Source organism: Chiloscyllium punctatum, chromosome 5 (genome assembly GCF_047496795.1).
Source record: "Chiloscyllium punctatum isolate Juve2018m chromosome 5, sChiPun1.3, whole genome shotgun sequence".
NCBI classification, from domain to species: Eukaryota; Metazoa; Chordata; class Chondrichthyes; order Orectolobiformes; family Hemiscylliidae; genus Chiloscyllium; species Chiloscyllium punctatum.
This window is the reverse complement of record NC_092743.1, coordinates 99,488,402-99,512,854: the sequence shown is the minus strand read 5'-3', so window position 1 is coordinate 99,512,854 and position 24,453 is coordinate 99,488,402. Positions and strand designations below refer to the sequence as shown.

The 24,453-nt window shown below is 38.6% G+C and overlaps 1 long non-coding RNA gene across 1 annotated transcript in view; it reads right to left on the bottom strand.

Annotated features, from left to right (window-relative positions):
• LOC140476764 (uncharacterized) overlaps nucleotides 1–24,453 on the bottom strand; it is an 82,560-nt gene that overhangs the window by 52,818 nt on the left and 5,289 nt on the right. The gene's annotated exons all lie outside the window — the stretch shown is intronic.

Here is a 24,453-nt window from a genome sequence, read left to right as displayed (position 1 = left end):
TATTATTAAACTAAAACACCATTGTACAAGCCAATAGTGTTATGGTGATGGCTTTAAAGCTTGCAAAATCCTGTATTCAAATTATACACACAACAGAAATTAATGGCTTATGGAAAATACATTTCATGATACTATTGGCCTAACTTTCTCATGCCTGTGGCATTTGTGCATTGAGCTTCATTCCACAAACCACTTTCTCCAATTCCTTGGATAGCATTTTCACAGATTATGTCAAAAAAAATTCCCTCAGTTGAGTTTCAAAGTATTTTCATACTGATTAAGTATCGTGAATCCATGTACACCCATTTGCAAATATGGAATTCTATTCATACTGTCAGTGATAGGATAGGCTGCATGTTTCTGAAACCTGATTTCAATCAACCAAAGAAGCTGCTTCTTTCTGATTTGGACTGGCCTTATTGGAGGACTACACATTGCCTAATGAGGACAGAGCCCAATGCAGCCCATTTAAAATATAAACACAAATACTTCTGAACTTTAAACACAAATGCTGTAGTTCAGATTGCACATTTCTCAGAAACACCTTAAATTTATATTGTGCCTTAACAAGTCCTCAGCACACCCCCCCCAAAATTTCCTTTTAATTAAGCATGATCAACAGGGTTGCAAACCCTCCAGGATTTTCCCAAGGTCTCCAGGAATTTAAGATTAATGCTGCAAGCAATCTAGAGAAAAATCTTAGGGACAGTTAAGAATAAAAATAGTTCCTTCATACCAACTGAAGAATGGCAGTTCCAATAATATTACATGATTCACAATCTTCTAACTCATAGGCAGAGAAAGCTTCAAATTGATATTTTCAAGGCAACAAAACAAAGACAGCTAATGGTTTTGCCAGCAAGGATGGAGCAGATGAGCGAAATGCAAGGGGTCCGTAATCAAAAAACCAGAAGGTGAACATCAGCAGGTAGCTTTCAAGGATTCTTGCATTTATATAGCAACCTTCATAACCACAAGGCATCTCATAAGACTTTGCAGTCATTTAAATATTTTTGAACTGTATTTATTGTAGGAAACCTGTCAGCAATTTGAAGACATGCAGTGAATTACCACAAAACTAATAATATAATAATTTTCTAATAATCTATTTATGAGATGTGATAGATTGACATTGCTCAAGTCACAAGAAATAACTCCCCTAGTCTTCTTTGAAATAGTATCCTTTTATATCTACTTGGCAGGTCAGACAGGGCCTCAGTCTAAGGTTGAATCCAACAAAAGCACGCCATTAGGACTGCACCACAGTGAAAGCTTTGACTCCTTGGTTCAATTTTCTGCAATTAAATGTAAACATTCTGACTCAGAGGCAAGAGTGCTACCAATTTAACTACAGCTTACACCACAAGGAGAGACATTTGTGATAGGGTTAGGGCAAACAGAAGGAGAAGAAAGATATCTGATGAGGTCATATGGAACTATAGAAGAAGGCAAAGATTTCGAGTTTAGTGCATTGCTGAAAATAAAGCCAATGAATGCAGACAAGGTCATAGTTGATATGGGAACAGGTCTTCATATAAGGCAGCAAAATTTGATTTGGTTGAAAACTCAGCAAAAGCAGTTGCAGTGATTGAGTGGGAAAGTAACATAAGTGTGAATAATGGTTCCCTACTTACTTCAGTTAATTTTGTAATATAAACTGTCCATAAAGGAATTGTATTAATACGAAAGGCTTTTTGGCCATAGTATTTTTACCAGCATGATACTGCTATAATGCCAGTATTGCATGCATAACATGACATTATAGTCAGCACTTTATTTCTCTGCATGTCTTCCAACAATAAAGGGTGCCAGTGCGATGGTTAACATAATAATGCTGGTGTCTTCTCCTATGAATCTGTATTGTTGAATTTAAGAAATCCTAAAGTCTGTGGCTACATAAAGAATGCAGACTTGTGACTGCCACCTGCAGTGAGTCTGTTGTAGTAATTCCAGGTACTTATGTAAACACTGCAGATTAATGGGGAGTATCAAAGAATCAGTCTTAGTGCCAAATGAAGCAGACCCAAGAATCAGAAACTGATACTCAGAGTAAGCAGCATATTTACAATACCAATGTAAACAAGATAGTTAATATGCATTGCAAAAATGTTATTGATTGGTGAAATTGCTATAGTAAGGAGTTTGGGTATGCTGAACTAACAATATTGAATACTTCAATATTCTGACAAAACAATTGTCATGTGAAAACTCAAAATTCATGAATTCACTTCAGGGCTTGGTTTAAATCTCACCCATGATGTTCGGTGTTCTTTGGTAACACTCTCCACTCTTGGCCAGAAATTGTTAGTTGCCAGTCCCACTCCAGGAACTGAGCTCATAATCCAGCTCAACTTTCAACTGCAGTGCTGAAGGAGCACTGCAAGGTTGGTAGTGCTGTCCTTCAGATTAGACATTATGCCAAGAGGGTATTTGCCTTCTAGGGGATTTGTAAAAGATCCCGTGACGCTATATTAAACAAGAGCAAGTAGATGATCCACACTCTGGCCAGCGTTTATCCTTCAACCAAACTTCAGTTAACGACACACTATTTGATCACTGCCACAGACTTATTTTATGGGAATTTGCTGGAAGTAAATTGGCAACTGCATTTCCTATATTTCAACAGTAACTATACTTAATATATGTCCTTTGTCTGTCGTGCTTTGGACTGCCCTGTGTTTGTTAAAGGTGCAATCCCAATGCATGTTCTTTCTTCTATTATCCAGGTGACAAATACTTCATTTTAAGGAAATGATAAAGATAAAAAGCTTTGCCACTCTCACAGCTTGTTAACAGATGCTCTTCTGTCACACTACCATTACAAGCTCACACTCTCAGCAGCTTGGCATACTCAAAAAATTTTACTAAGCATTTAAGGAATCAATGTGCAAGCACAAGTCTAACAAATGGCAAATGAGTTTGGATAACCTGCTAGTGCAAATTATGACTCTATGACTTTGACTGAGAAGCCATCATATGCTTGGCTTTCCTTAATCAAGAAATGGCATGGCTTCAAAGGAAGCTAAATCCAGGACAAGTTCATTATTGTGAAAAAAGAATTACGAAAGTAAGATTCACAATTTCACACTAATGTAACACAAATGGTCAATCAAATTTCTGCCAACAATTCTGTAACATCATTTAGGATCAAATATAAAGCTATTAGGATCATATTGATCCAATGTATCAATGTATGGAAACGTTAGCTTGTCCACAAAGTATGAGAGTGATATACCATCTTTTAGTGACATAAGTGATATACAGGGGCTCTTGTAGTGCAATGGTAGTGTCCCTACATCTGAGACAGGGGGCCTAGGTTAAAGTCCCACCTGCTTTAGGAGTGTGTAATAACATCTCTGCACAGGTAGACTAGAAAATATCTATGACCTCTATACTAAGGCAGTGAACGAGTGATTTGAATTGGAAGCCAAATGGCTTTTGTGGAACAGGCAGCACCCTTTGCCAGAAAGTACAGTACACACAAATTCAGATTTCTACAGAGTATTGTTTTTGTTTTGCTTTGCAGTGCAGTTCAGACAACCAAAATAACAGAAGTGAATGCCACATTTCACAGCAAAAGGATCGCTTATGCGCTAGCTAACAATCTGTAAAATAAAGAGGAGCACAGTCTCAGAATCACAAACATCTAAGGGTCGAAATAATTGGGTCCAAGTTCTTCCACAGAACAAGCAAATTGGACCATTTAACTGAAAACTTTGATGAATAAACTGAACAAACTAAATGATCTAAAAGGACTATGTTTAAAAATGATCTATAGAAAAACCCAAAGTGGAAGACAAAAGGTGGAAGCGTGAAACCAAGGTAGAAGTAATTTTAACAACAGAGATCTTAACTAATTTTTGATGTCTTGAGAGAAGACTTAGAGTTAAAATGCTAAATTTGCAAATGCTGTAAATTTAGATCATGTCATGAAATTCTGTATATTATCACCAATTGTAAAGCACACAAATTCAATGTGAATTACATAATTTACATTATCTAATATTCATTTGTTTGGAAAATCTTGAAAGATATATTTTTCAATAAATAAGGTTCAAAGCACTGTGTAGTAGCCTTTCAATAATAAAACTACTCAGAAACTTGGTCATTTCAGAAGTCCTGAATTCAACTGTTCACATCTATAAACCAACCAAAGTGAATGTTCAGAGGAAGAACATCTGCATGTAAAGTTACGACTTCAACATTTAGCCGTTGTTGGACTTTGGCTCAATCTACCAGCTTATTTTCCTCTATGTGTGAGCCGAGTCCTGCGTGTTCTTTCAATGAAGCAATAGGAGAAGATATTCGGTCTCAAACTCTTAATTTATTTTAGCAGTAAGTGGATAAAGTATACAGAGCTCTGGGTCTAGGTCTTCCCATCCCTAACAAACAGCAAAGTGTGTCAGTTTACGAAGTCCGACGCATTCCTGTCCCTGACCCAGTCTTTTATGTAGTACAGAACGTCATGCAATCACTGAGGTGGGATTGTCTTCTGATTGGCTGTTGATCTGACTCCATTCTCCGCCTTCTCGCATTCCCGGATGTCTAACCCCATGTGACCTCCTTCTGCCCGCGAAACAGTCTCCACGTCACCTCCTCTTGCACGCGAAATAGTCTCCACGTGACCTCCTCTTGCGCGCAAAACAGTCTAGCACATTCTGATCTGCGTAACGGTTTTTTCTATTACACCGTGATATGACAGAGCACGATGTTCAAATCTTGCAGAACAAATTTGGTTTACTTTCCACAGGTTTGATAGCATTTGGATTATCTGTCAGTCCTGTCACATTAACGTAATGGATTGACGTTGAAAGGTTGTATGACTGGTGTTATATTAGGTGTAAGTATGTGTGCATCTTGTGTTGGGGAAAATTTGGAGATATTGAGGACTGCAGATGCTGGAGAGTCTGAGTAGATTGAGTGGCACTGGAAAAAGCACAGCAGGTCAAGCAGCATCTGAGGAGCAACAGAGTCGACATTTCGGGCAGGATCTGATGAAGGGTCCTGCTTGAAGTGTCGACTCTCCTGCTCCTCAGATGTTGCGTGACCTCCTGCAGTTTTTCCAGTGCCACACTCTATCAACTATGTATATATGTGTGCATGCATATGTGTATTCCTGCCTGTGTGTTTGCATGTATGCGTGTCTGTATCCATGTTGGGAATGTGACTATTCTACAATGTGAGACATAGTATCTGAGTTCAATCGTGTCCTCAGTCAACACACACAAGGATGCATGGCTATAGTAGCATCAGTGGACAGTGCTCACAAATAGTTTCTTTCTCTCTTTGCCTTAATGTTGTTCAAACCAATAAAGCACCTCTTCTGACTTTGTGTTTCTATTGTAATCCCCAGATTCAATTTTGCACAGCCAATGGGTCCCATTGATGATCATCAGGTATACTATCTCCCTACAATAGGCAGAGAAGGAATCTTGTGGCACAATAGCAGTGTCCCTAACTTTGGGTTGTGAAGGGCTGGGTTCATAATCCCACTTGCTCTTGAGGTGTGTCATAGCACTGTGAAATAGGTTGATTAAAAATATGCACGTTAGGAAGGGAGCTAGTACCAACAAATTAAGCATGCTCCTGTTCAGTTAATAAACTTTAAAGTTGTAAAATATACCTGAGTTTCAACAGCTACAGTAGACTGCTGCTCAAATCAGCAATTCAACCAAGCATCAGAGAGAGAAAGCATATAAACACGGAACACATGAGCATATTGCAGGTGCCATACACATACAGCAAACATACACCTTGTATCAGAATCCCATCTTCCACAATGTCTTGGTGAAGAGTATCATTTGTAGTTACCCAAGATTAAGCATTAGTAATATCAACATTTGTTCACTGTCATTGGGTCAAAATCCAGGCACTCCATCCCTAGCAAAACAATGGTGCGAAACGCCATTCAATCCCACCTTTTGAAGAGCACTGACGGCTGGGCAACAAATGCTGGGTGAGTTGACAACGTTCACATTCTTTTAACAAATAAAGTAAAAGAGTCATGGGCCTTTTGAGTTTACCCTGCATGTAATCTCATCAATGCCTGTTGTGGAGACTGGTGTTCTGTTGAGACAGGTATTTTCTTGCTTACAGTATCCTAGATCACTGGACCAGTCAATTTATTCTTGACCATGTCCTGATTCTGCTGACATTGGTCATCCCACCACAATAGTGCTGCTATCGAGTCATATGCAATCCATCTGTGTGAGGGAAGAATTTCTCTCAATCTGGCAGCCAATCTGTGCTAATATTTGTAGACTTTGTACTTTGATGTTTAGATTAGATTGACTATTTGCATTTACCGTCTATTGTTCCTTTACTGGTTAAACCAACTTGTTCACTTGTTCACTTCCTCAGTCATGCTACTTGAGAATTATTGTCCACCTAATACGACCTCTGTCACTAGTACTGATAATTTTTCCTTGGAAAATTAAAAAATAGAAAATGTTCATCTTGAAACTTTGTCTGATATTGAATTTGGATCTGATTTGTTTGCCAGGCTATGTTGTCTGAACAACCATCGTTAAAAAATTCATCTTTGTGCTCAGATGGGTCATACTGTTCATTGTTACTATCATTATTTGCAATTTCTCACAAATATTGATGACTTTTGTCATTCAAACCCCCCTTCAGTCTAGAAGTGGCAACCATTTCTGCCAAAGCTACATAATCAAAACTTTCGATCCCATCTACAGCGTGAATAAGTTCTCTTATGCCAATATATGTAAACTCGAAAGACCCTGTCTTCTTTTTGAATTCGGCATGATTGTAGGTAGCACTTAGAAATTTTCCACCATTGTCTCCTGACCAGTTGTTCAGTAATTAGCATTTTCTTGACCTATGGTTCTATGACTGGCTGTTTCTCAAACAGTTGGTCTCTGAACTGTTGGCCTTCAACCAATTCACTGTCAATTGCAACTAATTTAGCACCTTCTGCCATTAAATAATTTTAAGGTCAAGATATATATTCACGCTCAACAGTTAGAATTAATGATTGCAAATTACATTTATATTTTTTACTCTGTGACATCCCTTGTGTTTTAGAGTTGCTTGTACTCTACTTTTAAATGGAAGATCTTCACCTCTTAGCCATGTCGTTTTACTGTCATAGTCTGTTATCTCTGTTTCTTCATCCTTATAAATGACCTGATAATATGGAGACACTTGGCACCAATACAAGGATTAAAATTAATGAGATAGCCATTGACATAAACTCCTTCTTGCCAAATGATTGGCTCAAATTGTCTACTTAGGTATACACTTGATTTCTTTTTATTGTAGGCTACTCTACTTCATCAACAGCTCTGTTTAAGGGGTTGTTTGACTATTTGCTGCTTTGTAATTGCATCATACTACTTCTTCAAGTGGCCAGTAGCTTTACAGATAGAACATTATTTTTTGATTACTTGGACACTGCTTGTGACTGTGAAGTTTCTTTGTTCTACAATGTTGACAATGGCTCTTAGAATCTGATGTCTGGCCTTCTCTCTAGTATTGGCTTCTTCTTTGTATCTTGTGGATTTTCAAAAATGACAAACTGAATGAATTCTATTGCTGTCCTGTGAAAAGATTGTTCCTTTCCTCTTAGGATTGATATGCGCTGCGTCTGGACTTCTGCTTCACTCAACATCTGAATGACTTTCTCCAAAGTCATAACTTCTTTGAACTACAGTAAAACTGTCAAAGATTCATCTGTATTTCCAACAATAACTTTGTCTCTGAGGAATTTTGATTTCAAAGCTCCATTGTTATACTTCTCCACCAATCTGTAGAGATAACGAATGAAATTATCTTTGGATTCCTCTGGATACTGAATGCTTCAGTTAAATCTAGCTCTCAATCCTTTTGTTTGTTCTTAGATTGAAGTAATTGTCAAATTTTAGGACTTAGAACAGAAGGATCATAGAATCCCCACAGTGGGGAAACAGTGGGGAAAATGAGTCCACCAATATGCTGAAGGGCATCCCACCCATACCCACCTCTCTACCCTATCCTTCTAACCCTGCAATTCCCATGGCTAGCCCATCTAGCCCGCACATCCCTGGATATTATGGGTGATTAAGCATGGCGATGCACCTAACCTGCATATCTTTGGCCTGTGAGAGGAAATTGGAGCACCCAGAGGCAACCCATTCAGACATGTGGAGAATGGGCAAACTCTTTTCTGACAGCTACCTGAGGGTGGAATTGAACCTGTGTCTCTGGTTCTGTGAGGCAGCAGGGCTAATCATTGAGCCACTATATTGTCCCATCAAAAGAATTTGTGCCTTATTACATGCCTCATTGAGCTATTAACTGCCATAATCTCAATTGAGTACAAAGGTGTGCTTACTTTTTCAGCTTAACCTTCTAATTTATTGTCCAGTCTGAAAGTGATCCTATATCTTAAAAACAGTTTTCTCCAAGATGTCCAATTGTGTGTTCTATTTGGCTCATCTCTGAAGCTAAATCTTTAAGGTAAACTATTTCTGCTAGTATTTGTCCAAATGTGATCATTTATTCTTCTTAGCCTAAAGGTTTCCAATTCTGCAGGATGTAATTGTTTTATTCTGCTTGTTTTAGAGGATTTTGTTTCTGTCGGGTTACAATGCTGCTTTTCTATACTGACTGGCTTTCCCATGCTTTTTCAAACAGAATGGAAGATTCCTACCTTGTGCAGTCTAATAATTCCGTTTTACTAAATGAATCCCGCTGCCTGTAGTTTTAAAGCTAAATCCCATTCTTGAGACAATTTTCTCTCAATGGTTCACACAATCCACATATTGTTAATAATCCCCAGTGCCTTTATAGTTTATTTTAGTAAAAGTTTCTGTTTACTTTAATGGCTCCAATGAAGAAATCTCACTGTCTGTGGGTTAAATAAATTTTTTCCGTTTTATTATGGTTTCAATTATCGACTGCCTGCTCTCACTGGAACCTTTTTCTCCTTTTTTTCTTCTATTTGAGTTTTCTATCTACTTAGGCTTCTAAATTTCCCCTTTCTCACTTTAATTCTAACTTTGTGATCTTCCCAGTGCTGCAACCTTATTCCTTATTTATCAATGTGGCTCTTGATTTGCCTTAATGTAGCCTTGCATTGTGGTGCCCATTCACTCTGTGACGATGCATGCACTGAGCTTTCGGTATTTTACTTATTTCTAGCATTCCCAGCTTGTAAATGCTCTGTGGTTTTTTTAAAGGTTTCTCTTTGCCCTTCAACTTTATTCATATAGCCTCCAACATTCATGTGTTCTCTGATTCAAGTCTGACTCAGTACTGCGCCTATAGTTCACTGGCAATGAACTCTGTAGCGGCTAATTGAGACTAGTGTACCAGCTCCATGTAGCATCTAGCTCACAACTTGCTTCTGCTCCTCTCTTAGCAGGTCTGAAAAGCTTTCAGCATTGGCTGTTATAGAATCATAGAATCATAGAGATGTACAGCACAGAAACAGACCCTTTGGTCCAACTCATCCATGCCAACCAGATATCCCAATCTAATCTAGTCCCACTTGCCAGCACTTGGCTCATATCCCTCCAAATCTTTCCTATTCACATACCCATCTAGATGCCTTTTAAATGTTGCAATTGTACCAGCCTCCACCACTTCCTTTGGCAGCTCATTCCATACATGTACCACACTCTGCGTGAAAAAGTTGCCCCTTGGCGGCACGGTGGCAAAGTGGTTAGCACTGCTGCCTCACAACGCCAGAGACCCAGGTTCAATTCTCGCCTCAGGCAACTGTCTGTGTGGAGTTTGCACGTTCTGCCTGAGTTTCGCTCCGGTCTCCTCCCACAGTCCAAAAATGTGCAGGCTAGGTGAATTAGCCATGCTAAATTTCCCATGGTGTTAGGTGAAGGGGTAAATGTAGGGGGGTGGGTTGCTCTTCGGAGGGTCGGTGTGGACTTGTTGGGCCGAAGGGCCTGTTTCCACACTGTAAGTAATCTAATCTCTTTGATATCTTTCCCCTCTCACCCTAAAACTATGCCCTCTAATTCTGGACTCCCCCTCCCCCCCCCAAGGAAAAGACTTTGTCTATTTATCTTATCCATGCTCCTCATGATTTTTTAAACCTCTATAAGGTCACCCCTCAACCTCCGACGCTCCAGGGAAAACAGCTCTCGCCTATTCAATCTCTCCCTATAGCTCTAATCCTCCAACCCTGACAACATCCTTGTAAATCTTTTCTGAACCTTTTCAAGTTTTACAACATCTTTCTGATAGGAAGGAGACCAGAATTGCATGCAATATTCCCAACAATGGCTTAACCAATGTGGATAGCGCAAAACATTACCTCCCAACTCCTGTAATCTGTTGACTCTGCTTTGTTGAATCTTGCCACATATTGCTTGTCTGCAGGCTTCTCAAATGTTCAGCTCTTTAAGCTACCCAACACAAGTCATTCTCTAAAAAATGTGCCTGGAAAATTCTTTCATGTTCTCCTGAATTTGCACTATATGCATCCTTTTGTATGATACATTTAAATTACTATATAGTAAACCCTCAGAGTATTCAGAGAGTGCACATAAATTGATCTTTTTCTGACTGATAAGTGGGAAGATGCAGATGTCTGTGTTGGGGCATTAGCTTTTCACAGCTAATGATGAGGGAAGTGAAGGCACGATAAGTAAATTTGCAGATGACCCAAATATAGATAGGGAAGCATGGATTTTGAAGCCTTATTTTCCAAGGAGTGGCAATCACAATCAAAGAAGTCCAAATTTCAAGTAGGAGATTCCAATTCAGGGTCTTCAAAAATGCAATGTGTATCTTAAATCTGATAGACTCCTCATCATGCAGGACAATCAGTGAAAGTCAAATGACATCCCATTTTCCACAGCATTACTTGCTGTGTTATGTTATTGATATTCTGTTCAGCATCATAGACAGCCACTTAAACAGCTAATGTGAAATGTTAAGCACATAAGATAGGTGTGAACTTAGGGTTTCAGTATGCCAGGTAAATAAGGTGCCAAGTTGGTAGTATCTTGGCACCTTATGAGGAACGGCTGAGGATACTGGGATTGTATTCGTTGGAGTTTAGAAGATTAAGGGGAGATCTAATAGAGACGTACAAAATAATACATGGCTTTGAAAAGGTGGATGCTAGAAAATTGTTTCTGTTAGGCGAGGAGACTAGGACCCGTGGACACAGCCTTAGAATTAGAGGGGGTCATTTCAGAACGGAAATGCGGAGACATTTCTTCAGCCAGAGAGTGGTGGGCCTGTGGAATTCATTGCCACGGAGTGCAGTGGAAGCCGGGACGCTAAATGTCTTCAAGGCCGAGATTGATGGGTTCTTGTTGTCTAGAGGAATTAAGGGCTACGGGGAGAACGCTGGCAAGTGGAGCTGAAATGCGCATCAGCCATGATTGAATGGCGGAGTGGACTCGATGGGCCGAATGGCCTTACTTCCACTCCTATGTCTTATGGTCTTATGGTCTTAAAGAGAATACTGTGAATGCTGGAAATCTGAAACAAATACGAAACATGCAGGAGAAACTCAGCAGGTCAGGCAGCATCTGTGGGGAGATAAACAGAATCCATGTAGATGGGATGTCAGTTGGTCATGGTTCCAGGTAAGTACAGTGCCCATTTGGTAGGACACTGGGTGGGTAGGTTGCCAAGGTAAAGGGTGGGAAGGGAAGGGCACCAGGTAAGTAATAGAATGTTTATGGTAGGTCAGGGTGGGCAGGGGATAGTGGGTCCAGAGGGGAAAGAGGGGTTGTTGGCTTCAGTGAGGATGGGGCTGTCAGTTCCTGGGGAAAGAGATGTGTCAGGCGTTGGGTCCCAGAGGAGACAGAAGTGTCAGATTAGGTTCTGGAGGGTGTAAGTGGTCTGGCGGAGGGTTAGTTGAGGGGACCATTGTGAATTGGGGTTCACCTAAGTTCTTATGACGTTATTATTTTGGATGCAGCTTAATGTAGTCCTCAGAATTACCCTTTTTAGCATCAAACACATTTTATTATAGCAACATCTAAGGACTGTTTGTTTGACTATGTGCCTGGTAAAATTGCCCACAGTCACGCTAACATTTGTGCCACAATGTGCCAGGCAATGACCATCTCCAACAAGACAAAACGCACCATCTCCCTTCTATCATCAGTTACATTGCCATCACTTAATTCCCCAACTATCAACATCCTGCGATTGCCATTCACCATAAACTGAACTGACACTGCCATATAAATTGTGTGGCTACAATAACAGGCCAGAGGCTGGGAATTCAGTGGCCTGAATTCGCCCTTACATCCTCAAAGCATGGCCACCATTGGCAAGGCACAAGTCAGGAGTGTACTGTAATACTGTTGACCTGTTTGAATACTGCCAGCTGGATTAAAGCAGCCAACTTGTTTGGTACCTCACCTTCAACAATCATGCCCTTCACCAGTGGACAGTGGCAACAGAATGCACAGTGCACAGGTGCAATGCAGAAACTCACCAAGGTTCCTTCAACATTGTTTTCCAAACATACAAAATCTTCCACTTTGAATGACACAGGCAGCAGATGTATTGAGACACCACCATTTTTCCAATCCTCTCCTCGCTACAAACCATCCTGACTTGCAACTACATTGCCGTCCTTCACTGTCACTGGGTCAAAATCCTGTAACTCCCTTCCTAACATCACCATTGGTGTAGTTAAATCAAGTGGACTGCAGTGGTTTAAGATGACAGTTTGACACCATGTTCCTCAAGACAACCATTAATGGGCAACAACATTGGTCTAACCAATTACACCCACGTGTCTTAAATCGTTAAAAAAAGACAGTCAGGAGCAAATGTTGCAAAGGGCTGTGGAACTTTCACTGTCATTGGGCCTAATACTAATTTCAGGCAGATGACCCAGATGACTGCAGGTTCCATTGTTCAATATGGAATGCTGTGCAAAATAAGCAAATATATGCTACATGCCATCTTGGATCCTACTGAACTCATTGTTTGTTTGAAAAATGAGTGCCGCATTATTGAATTTCTAGGACATTATCTCTGACAGCCACCAATCTATGACCAGAAAAGTAGGATTGGCTGTCATACCTTAACTAATTAAAATCTAAGAAGGATGGTCACTTTAAACAAAAAAATGTTTCACTTCAGTTTCAATACAATGTAAGGTCAACATGTGGATGCCATTTCAGTGGTTTGTAACACACATGGAGTACTTAATTTGACCAAACAATGAGTGCAGCAGGACTCAATATGGTGTGTGGTGCTGGTGTGCTGATTCTGCACAGGGAGAGAACACTCCATATTGATCAATGCAACCTACACTATATCAATCCGAGAAACAGTAATATAATAAATGTGCACGTGGTTCGAGTATGTAAGGCTTTTCAACTAACTTATGAGGTTGCATTTGCTCAAAGTTCACTAATATCAGCTTTTTTTTAACACCTATGGAAATAAAACTGGTGAGTACTTTTTGCAGTTAGTTTCTTACAGTTGGTGTGTCCAAATGTCAACTGTCACAGGCCTTGACAGAATATCAATTTAATAATGTAGCATCTGAAAGAATATTGAACTTGAAAAGCAGAACCTGAAGGTATATTGGATTTCTTATCATAGACAAGCAACATTACCAAGTCATTTTCATGCTGAATCACAGGAAAATTCAAGACCCAATTACTAGCAATTTATCCCAATGGTGAGTGTTTATAGTGTTGAAACATTTTTAGGATTCTGCTTAATTTTTGCACTCAAAATTACTCCACTTATCTTGCTTTGCGCTTCTAAGCTAAATTAGATGATTAAACATTACACAATCCAATTTTACCAAATGCACATAACATTGAATAAGTTGTATAAAAGTCAAGCGATATCTGAGGCAAATGAGAATCATTGTTCTGGATCTCTCCGTTTCTGATATTGTGCAGACTTTGTGAATTTAGAATATTTAAATAGTAGGTACCTTTGTTGATTCACATATGATACCTGGTGCTCCAAAAATAAACAGGTTGCACAAGTGAATTTGCATTATGAATAAACAGTGCGAGTACATGGTTCCATCTTCGCTGCCAAAGGACCAGTCTAAAATCTAAAATCTTGATTCTGAGAAATGATGATGCCACAGACCAAATTTATAAGTTTTCTTACTGAGCATGATTACTGTGCTTCCTATATGACACATTTGTCATCTTCACTCAGAATGATTATTCCAATGTAAATAATCTCAGCAGCCACCATTTTTTATACATCGTAAAATATAGAAGCATTTTTTATTATACTTGCTCTGGATGATTTCTAAAGCATTATATTTCACTCATTTCACTTACACACATTATCGCAAATATTAAGTACAAATAAAGAAAAATACACACTGATTTGCAATTTGTAATTGTCTTAGTTTCTTTTACAGCAACCCTGTAGCTTCTTAGATAAATTGATGACCTAGCTGAAATGAAGGTCTTGAAAAGAAAGGAAGTAGGCTGTGTGGCTTCCTCAAATCAGGTTTCCTGGACCTTGGAGTTTAGGTGAATTTGAAGTTGGAACAAGCTATGGAGTGTCTTTCACCCACATTCAAGACATTGCTGTGGATACTTGTAGGCTTTTTTTTCTCAACTAGTTCAACAACTTTACGGTGAAACTTTATTTGTAAGAAGCTTCTTGCTTAAGTTTTAAAGAAGCCAATAAAATGGCATTCCTCATATGGTACTTGCAAATATCCAACCCCTTTTTCCAAAGTTGATGATTTGAATACATATCCTGTGCTGTTGTTTGATACTTTGAAATTCATCTGGTCTAATTTTGGTGAGGAACCTAATATTATAAAGGAAGTTTGAAAGGTTCCATTTCACATTTGTGCAAAACACAGTGAGTTTTGATCTTTCTTTTTATTCATCATGAATCAAAAGGTGGAATGTTATTGCTCTGTTTGTTGATGGTACATCCTTAAACAAAAGTATGCGTGATTCCTCAGATAGCTATAAATGTCTATATTTAATTGACTATTTTCTGGATACTCAGGACTATTTGGATCTCAGAATACCAAAGATCACATGATTTGTACTCGACATTTTAAAATCCGGTTTGTTCAAAGTATTTTCTGAATAACCTATTCAATCGTGACAAGGAGGAAAACAACTTATTTTAAAACAAAAGGAACAGAATGAAGCTTACTGAACTGGAAACCATCTTTAAGATTTATCTGGACAGGCACTAACTATAGCAGCAAGTTACATATATATAGCACCCTCAGCATAGTAAAACATTCAAAGATGCCTCGCAGGAGATTTGTCTGACAAAATTTGACACCAAGCAGCGTATAAACATAGCAGGACAGCTGATCAAATGCCCAATTAATGTGATAGGTTTTTAGGAGTATCTTATGTGTGGATGAGTTCGGTGAAGTGAATATAATCTGTTGACAAAGTCTAACATGGACCCTTGTCAAGAAGGTAAGAGCCAATGGGATCCAGGACAATTTGGAAAATTGGATCTGAACTTGGCGCAGTGATAGGAGGCAGAAAGTGCTGGTCAAAGATTGTTTTTGTGATGGAGGCTTGTGTCCAGTGTCATACCACAAGGTTACGTAATGGGCTCCTTTCTGTTCATAACACACTTTAACGACCCCTAAACACAAATGTAAGAGGTTTGATCAGTGAGTTCACAGTTATCATGACAATTGGTGATGTGGTAAATGGTGAGGACGAAAGCCTTAGACTACAAGATACAGATCGGCTGGTCAGATGGGCAGGTCAAGTTTGAGGAGATCGACTTTGGAGGGACTAACAATGCAAGCGAGTACATGATGAACTGTAGGACCCTACAAAGTACAGAAATTCACAAAGATATTGTTGTGCATGCCCAAGCATCCTTACAGGCAACAGAACAGCTGGGTAAGGTAGTTATCTGCCATTTTTAGCCTAGGCATTGAATACAACAGCAGGGATGTTATGCTGGAGCTATATGAGATGTTAGTTAGATCACCACTGCACTATCGGAAGGATGTGATCGTGCTGGAGATGGTGCACAGGGATTTCATTGGGATGTTGCCTTGGCTGGAGAATTTCAGCTAAGAAGAGAGATTGGACAGGCTGGGGGTAATTCCATTAGAGCAACGAAGACTGAGGGGGAGCCTGATTAGTATGTAATTTGTACAAAAATATGAGGCGTATACATAAAGTAGATAGGAAGAAATATTTTACCTAGTAGAGGAGACATAGATTTAAGGTAAAGATTATAGGAAGGATATTATTAAGCTTGTGAGAGGATGAAAAAAGATTTACCAGGATGTTGCCAAGCAGGGCGGTTTGAGTTATAAAGAAAGGAGGGATAGGCTGGGACCTTTTTCACTGGAGGGTGAGAGGTGACCCTATAGAGGTTTATAAAATTAAGAGGTTTATAAAATAGATAGGGTTAATGATAGGTGTCTTTTGCCTAGGATGGGGACATACTTAAAAGTTAAGAGGAGAGAGATTTAAAAAAGACATCAGTGGCAAATCTTTTACACAGATTTGCATGTGGAATGAACTTCCTGAGGAATTCATGAATGCGGGCACAGATACAACATTTAAAAGACACTTAGATAAGTGCTTGAATAGGTTTGGAGGGATATGGGCCAGGTGCAGGCAGGTGGGACTAGTTTAGTTTGGGATTATGTTCAGCATGGACTGCTTGGACCAAAGGACTGTTACCATGCCGTATAACTCTATGACTCTATGACAGGATGTTTAGAGGGAACTTAAGGAGAATTTCTTTCATCCAAAGTGGCAGGTATGTGAAACTCATTGTCTGAAAGGGTAATGAAGGCAGGAGCCATCACAACATTTTAGATGTATTTAGATGATCACTTGAAACACAAAAGCATTGAGCCTAACTTCGGTAGTCATGCAGTGCATTGAAAAGCTGTCATGGCATTAATCAACCTCAGCCTCTCCACCACTCTTGACCCACTCCAATTTGCCTATCAGACCAACAGATCCACATCAGATGCCATATCACTTGCCCTTCAATCCTCTTGTACAGCTACTCCTCTCGTAAGAATTCTACTCATTGACTACAGTTCAGCCTTCAACACTATTATCCCCTCAAGACTGCTTACTAAACTTAGTGATCTTCGACTAAGCCCCACCCTCTGCAACTGGATCCTCAGTTTCCTGACCCACAGGCCACAATCAGTGAAGATTGGAGACAAGATTTCATCCTCACTAACACTCAACACTGGAGCCCCCCAGGGTGCATACTCAGCCCCCTACTGTACCCACTGTATACCCATGACTGCGTCGTCAAATACCAGACTAATGCCATCTACAAGTTCATTGATGACACTGCCATAGTCAGTCGAATCTCAGATGGCGACGAAACAGACTACAGATGGAAGGTGGAAGACCTGGAAAAATGGTGCACTGAGAACAACTTAGCTCTCAATGCCAACAAAACCAAGGAACTGATTAATGACTTTCGGTGGGATGTTACTCATGCCACCCACCTCCACACACACACACACACACACACACACACACACTACCTCCCACCTACCCACCACTCCACAGACACACACACACATACACACACACACACACACACACACACACATATTAACAGCAAAGAGGTGGAACAAATGGAGAGTGTCAAGCTTCTGGGAGTGGTCATCCACAACAAGCTTTCTTGGACTCTTCATGTGGACGCATTGGTTGTAAAGGCCCAACAACGTCTCTTCTTCAGGCAGCTGAGGAAATTTGGCATGACGGTGAATACCCTTGCCAACTTTTATACGTGCGCCATTGAGAGCATTCTGTCTGTATGTATCACTACCTGGTATGGCAACTGTACCATTCAAGATCAGAGATGGTTACAGAGAGTGGTGAACCCGGCCTGGACAACAACAAAGGCCAACCTCCCATTTATAGAATCCATCTACCAGGCCTGTTGTCAAGGAAAGGTCGCCAGCATTCTTAAAGATCCATCCCATCCTGGCAATGTTTTCCTACAACCTCTACCATCGGGGAAAAGGTACAGAAGCCTGAACACACCCACACCAGCCGGTTCCAAACAGTTTCCACCCTAGTGTTGTTAGAATACTGAATGGACTCAAAAACCCTAAACATTCACCTGTATCTGTGTTTTTGTTTTTGCCGCTATTTACCTATTATTTACTATCTATGCTGCTTAACTCTGTGATCTGCCTGTATTGCTCACGAGAGAAAGCTTTTCACTGTGCCTCAGTACATGTGACAATAAATTTAATTCAGTTCAATTCAATTCAGCCTAGTGCTGCAAAATGGGTCTAGAATAGATTGGTTCTTGATAACCAGTATGGACATAATGTGTCAAAGGGCCTCCTTCTGTGCTGTATAACTCTGTGACTCAATGATACTATGGGTTGAGGGCAGAATTGATTAGGGGACAGGCTGCTAAAGACTCAGCCACAAACTGTGGAGCAACGAAAGTCAGAGAGGCCACGGGAATATCTTCCTGAGTAAACAGCCTGCTCTTTAAACAAAAGACATTCACCTAATTCACCACAATTGCTTGAATAAAACAAAAACCAAGATCATGCACTATAGCAGTTGGAATTTGAAGAGGGATCCTAATCCTAACTCATGCACCGAATTGCATTGTGGTAATCCTGATTTCCAACCATACAGTCCATTTCTACCTGATTGGTGGAGGTTTGTAATCTCCTGCCAGTACTACTTTGGTCAACTGGACAACGTTTGTGCAAATTCAGGAATACTGTCTTTAAATATGTATTAATTATTTAATTAGTGAATTAAAATGTAAGAATTATTATGGTAAAATGGCTTCTTAATTTTATGTTTAGATCAATGTTTACACTCAATATGCTCATAAAACTTTTCTTTCACAAATTCTAAAATTAAAAATGTGAATTTACTCAAGAATAAAGCCAATTATCAGACCATAAAATGGAGGAGCAGAAGTAGCCAATTTGGCCAATTGAGTCTGCTCTGCCATTGAATTAGATCATGGCTGATTTCATTGCCTTGAGTATAATTAATGGCCCAGCCACTACAACCCTTTGTGGTAAAGGGTTCTATAGAAACATTGCTTCTGAAAGTAAAAGGTCTTTCTCATATCTGTCCCATTGGGTGATCCCTTACTCTTAAAATTAGACCCTCTAGTCCTGGACTCTCCCACAAATATAAACAGCCACTCTACATCTGCCCTATTAAGTCCCCTCAGAATCTTATATGTTTCAATAAGGTTGCCCCTCATTCTTCTCAACTCCAATGAGCCCAACCTGCTTGACTTCTCCTCATAAGACATTCTTTTCTGCACCCAGGATCAACCTGCCTTCTTGGGCTGCCTCCAATGCCAGTATACTTTTTCTTAGATAAAGGGCCTAAAACTGTTCACAGTATTCTAGTTGCAGTCTAATTAGTGTCTCGTATAGTTTGAGCAAGACTTCCCTATTTTAACTTTCATTCCTATTGAAATAAAGGCTAATATTCCATTTGCCTTCCCCATTAACTGTTAAAATTGTATGCTGGCAGGTATGGTGTGGATTTTAGAAAGCTATGATTTTGTTATCACTCTTTCAGGTGTGAGAAGATCCCAGAGCAATTCTGTAATTTTATGCCCTTGCCACTGTATAAAGGTTGCAATATAGGTGCATCAATTGTGCAATTACTTGCCAATTTCTATTTTGCCCTGATGCTAAATATCATGTATAAATGTAAAGATGGGCATGATTGGATTCCTAATGGAGTTGTAAACAAAGGGAAACTGGCTTCCTATTGAATTCTCCTCCTATTTCAAGAGGAACTTCTTTACCCAGGGAGGGTTAAGAAGGTGGAACTCACTTCTGTATGGAATAGTTGATGCAAAGATAGATACAAAATAAAAAGCTAGATAAACATATGAGGGGAAAGGCAATAGAGGATTTTGCTGACAGTGAGAGGTAAAGTTAGACAGGAGGAAGTTTGTGTGGAACTTTAATATTGGCATGGACCAGTTAGGCTGAATAGTCTGTTCTTGTGCTGTAAATTCTCTGTAACTTCTATAAGCTCCCCTAGCACTGCATAGACTAAAAATTCAATGCAGTATTAAATCTAATTTACAAACTGCTCAAAAGATATAGTGGACCTCCTGAATACTTCTTTAAAAAATCTTATGGTTCATCTAAATGTTTGAATTATTCACAGGCAAGAGAGAGATCTGTGCAATATATCTATAATATGCAGGTAATGGTAAGTTCACTATGGTCCTACTGAATCATACAGCTGCTCTCTCATTACAAAGAGACGACTGGTGGTGGTTTAACCTGAGCGTCACTATGCCTCAGGTGAGGAGAGAGGTTGAGAAGGAGAGTCTTTCATGTCATCCTCAGCTGCTGCGGGAATTAAGTCCACACTGCTGGTGTCACACTGCATGGCAAATTAGCTGCCGAGCCAACTGAGCTAACTGGCCCCCTCTCACATGTAGAACTCTCCATAGGCAGGCAGTTAGAATTTCAACAAAGCAGAAGCCATGTATGTAAATTACATATTGGCTTGCTAAAACCTGATTTACAAAAACAAGTCTAAATTGGATAGGTACTGTGTAAATGTACCCTATAATCACAGCAAGTGCAAAACAAATTTACAGTATTCTTAAAACTAAAAGTTTTGATTCCCTGGGCACACTTAATTTGATTGAAAAACCTACTGTCTTCTCAACTCACTGCTAATAATTTAAACAACTTGCATTTATATACGGTCTTTAACATAGAACAATGTACTTGAATGCTTCACAAAAGTTATAATCAAACAAAATGCACAATAAGCCAGAATTGGAGGAATGCAGCAATTTTGGAGGATTGGTAGTGGATCTGGAAGAGATTTCAGAGTTAGGGAAAAACAAGGGAAAGGAGGGATCTGAAGACAAAGATGACAATTAAAAATCAAAGAACATTCCAAATACGAGCCAATGTAGGTCAATAAAGGAATAAAGGATTAATGGGACTTGGTCTGAGATAGTGTACAGGCAGTGATGTTTACAGAGGGTTATTGGCAGGAATCTAACCTGAAGTGCTTTGGAATAGTCAAATCTATAGGTAACAAAGATATGGTAGGCTGAAGCAGAGGCAAATATGAACAACGTTATGACGTTGTATATAGGAGTTCAAATATACATATTAAGACATGAATGGAATTTATCTGAAGAAATTGAGAAATATTATGCCAATGATAAGTACAAATGTATTATATAATTTATTTTGCCAGTTTTCTGCGATTATTCTCTCCCCTTTGCTCCTGAAGGTTTTGATCCAAACTCGGGGATAGTTCAACCTGGTCACTTTCCAGGACCTCACCTAATAACCATTACTTATATTAAAGTGGAATAGTAAGTGTAGGCAATTCCTCCAAGAGGGCACTACACCAAAGGTTAGCTCAGCCCTAATCTGAGGATCACAATATGCATCTTTCTGATGGAGGCATGTGATAGGAATTAGGATTTTTTTGTTTCTCTCCTGTGTAGTTCAGGCTGTTGAAGCTAATAACAGCAAAACTGCTGTCACTTCAGTGGGCTCAGTTGACTCATCACTTCCTGAAACCTCCAGGCCTCTTAAATTGCGAGTTTTCTCTTTCCCTAACAAACTACTCCACTCCAGAGCAGCCCTTTGCAAGTTACCAACTCAGACAGATTGTGTTGTCCTTTATAATCCAAACTAAATGTGTTTAAGAAATGTATTTTCTGTGTGTCATAGTTAAAATCTCTGCAAAACTACTATTAAATCAGATAGGTTTAACTCTAGAGTGACTGGGTGGACCATTATCCTTCAAAACAGCAATAATGCTGGAGCCACAGTGGACTAGAAAGGTTTGAGTCATCGTAAAGAGGAGTGAATGTGTGTATGTGTAAGTGTGGTACATGTCGATAAATGAAAGATTTTCCATTGCTATTTCACCACTTTACATGATAGGTAGGAAGTAATGTGAAGAAGCCTCTTTCACCTTATGGCATACAATGCTTATTTAATGTAAAGTGAGGGAGAATGTTGGGAAGTGAAAGAATCTGATTAAAATAAGCACCACAAAATACTGTTAAAATATTTAACTAGTTAAAAGATGCTTAGAGCTCACTTTATCAATGTTGAAATTTCCTGACGTTAAAACAAATCTTAAACAGGATTACAGTAACAATTTCAAATCATCACAAGTGAAAGTACAATTGAACGGTTATAAATGATTGTATTCATCATGCGTGAGAAATTCAAACCGAAGGGCAGAACTGCACAGAATAGATAGCAAACTGGCTACAAACTGTCTTTTGTCTTTTAAAATGTTAGTTAAAAGAATAAAAAAGATATAATGAGAATTTGTCAGGATTACTAAGTACACATCATAAGGATATTCAAGAAGGATATTCAGTAAACTGTCCTTCAGTTTAGCGTGCCTACAGGAGAAACACAACATGCTAGTAAATGCCAGCTAGTTATTCTGGTAACATAATGATTGTGTTGCTTTTTTGAGAAAAACCATGCTCAACTTTTTTTTGGGAAAAACCTGATAGAAAACTAAACACTGCTAATTTATTTTGTGAAACAAAATACAAAATATATATTTTTTAAAGTTAAATAAAATTATAATTATTTACTAGCATACAATAACTACCCATCATGACACTTTGGCTTAAATATAAATAGGGATATTTATTTATCATGGTTTATTTGTTTTTGAATTACTAAATATTCATTCTAACTCAATTTTAGGAATCCAAAATTGTTGAGTTTAAAAAGTGTGCATTTCAGACAAAGTGATGTGAAGAAGCATCTTCTATCATACGGTGTGCAATCATTATTTAATGTTAAAGAGGAGAGAATGTTCTGAGTTAGAAAGGATTTTCCTTAAAATAAGCACCACTTGATAGTATTAAAGCATATAAAGAGTTTTGGGACATGTACGTCCCATTTTATTAAAGTTGTGCTCATTTGACCCTAAATTAAAGTATTAAAGGGAATTACAGTGATAACTTCAAAGGTAGTAAGGTGTTTTAAAGTTAAACATGTTGTCAATGCAGCCAAGATCCAGGCCTTGTCACTGAATTAACAAAGCATTATCACACTGTACTAAGATAGGCACTGGTTAAAATTGTCATTTTTAATCTTTGCTAAAAACATAAGCACTATTTGGTTATATTTGTGTAACAAACATGTGGTCAGTCACATGACAGCACACCTCTGCTGTTGAGGTTTTTATTGTTATTACTCCAACAGTGACATTTGACCTTTTTTAACTGCCTGTGTGTAGTGGAGTGTTCAGAGCTCACACCTGGTGTATGTAATAAAGCACAGCATGCATGAATAATGAAGGAATGTTTGTGAAACTTCACTGAGTGGCAACTGCCTGTGACAAGCTTTCTTCCACAGCCAGCCTGTCCTCTCAATACAAGCACCAACAGATATACAAAACAGTAAAGAACTTGTTAAATACTTAAATAATTAATCAAATGAATAGCAAATATACCTTTTGTTTTCAACCCAAACAGTAACATTGCAAACCAAAGTATTACTGCAATTTAATCAATTGATAATTAATGAATTTCAGCAACAGTTGCCCAAAGCATAATCTAGCAAAGAAAATTACATAGGCATTTTCTATTTTTGGGCTATTTTCATTATTAGTTTTGCTGTTAATGTCACAATATTGATAGTTCTATTCAACCAGACTGCAAACTGCAATGTCCTTCTTCACAAAGGTGACACTTGCTTTCACTCGGGATGAATTAGTATTTAATTATTAAATTTAAAACTGAATTAATGAAATATAAAATTAATAAAAGTAGATCTAATGTTCTGAAGCATAATGTAAGTATATGTAAAAAGAAAGCACAAATTATAAACCTGATTCAAATGTTAGTTCAAATATTAGTTATATGGAAAATAATTAATATGCCATCGCTTTAAGTAATTGTGTTGACCAGTTATAAAGTTTAACCTTTTTTTTACTTCCATGTTTGCCATGTGAGTTACTGGCACTAACATGTTGCTTATTTTAGCGTATGAAAATTGTTTTCAGTTTTCATATTCAACCTATGATTTTTTTGTACATTGCACATTTTAATCTACAAGGATTTGTTTTCCTAAGTTTCTGTCAAATAAGCTGTGAACCTTTTGGAGATCAAGGGAGTTTAACTGAGAGCTGCAAAGTAGCAGGCTGAAAAGACAGAAGTTGAAGACAGTTGCTCAATAGTTTTAGGTTTCTTGTATATTTTCAAACTCACCACATGCAAATGCAAAAACTGCCCATTTAACTGAATCCCAATTTCATCAGTCTTAATTGCTTGCAATTCAATCTAACTTGCAATTCTAAACCTAACAAATATCTAATTTCACTATCCGTATTAAATCTGAAGTACTTCACTATTTACAGATTATTGAAAAGTTACCTGTCATCAAGTAAGTCAAACATTTTACATTCAAGCAAAGTTACTAATTAGCCTGAGCATGTTGATATATTTCACGAGATAAATGAGGGGTAGATTTTAAAATGTTGATGAGCCACGAAAGGGAAAAGCCTATACAAGTTA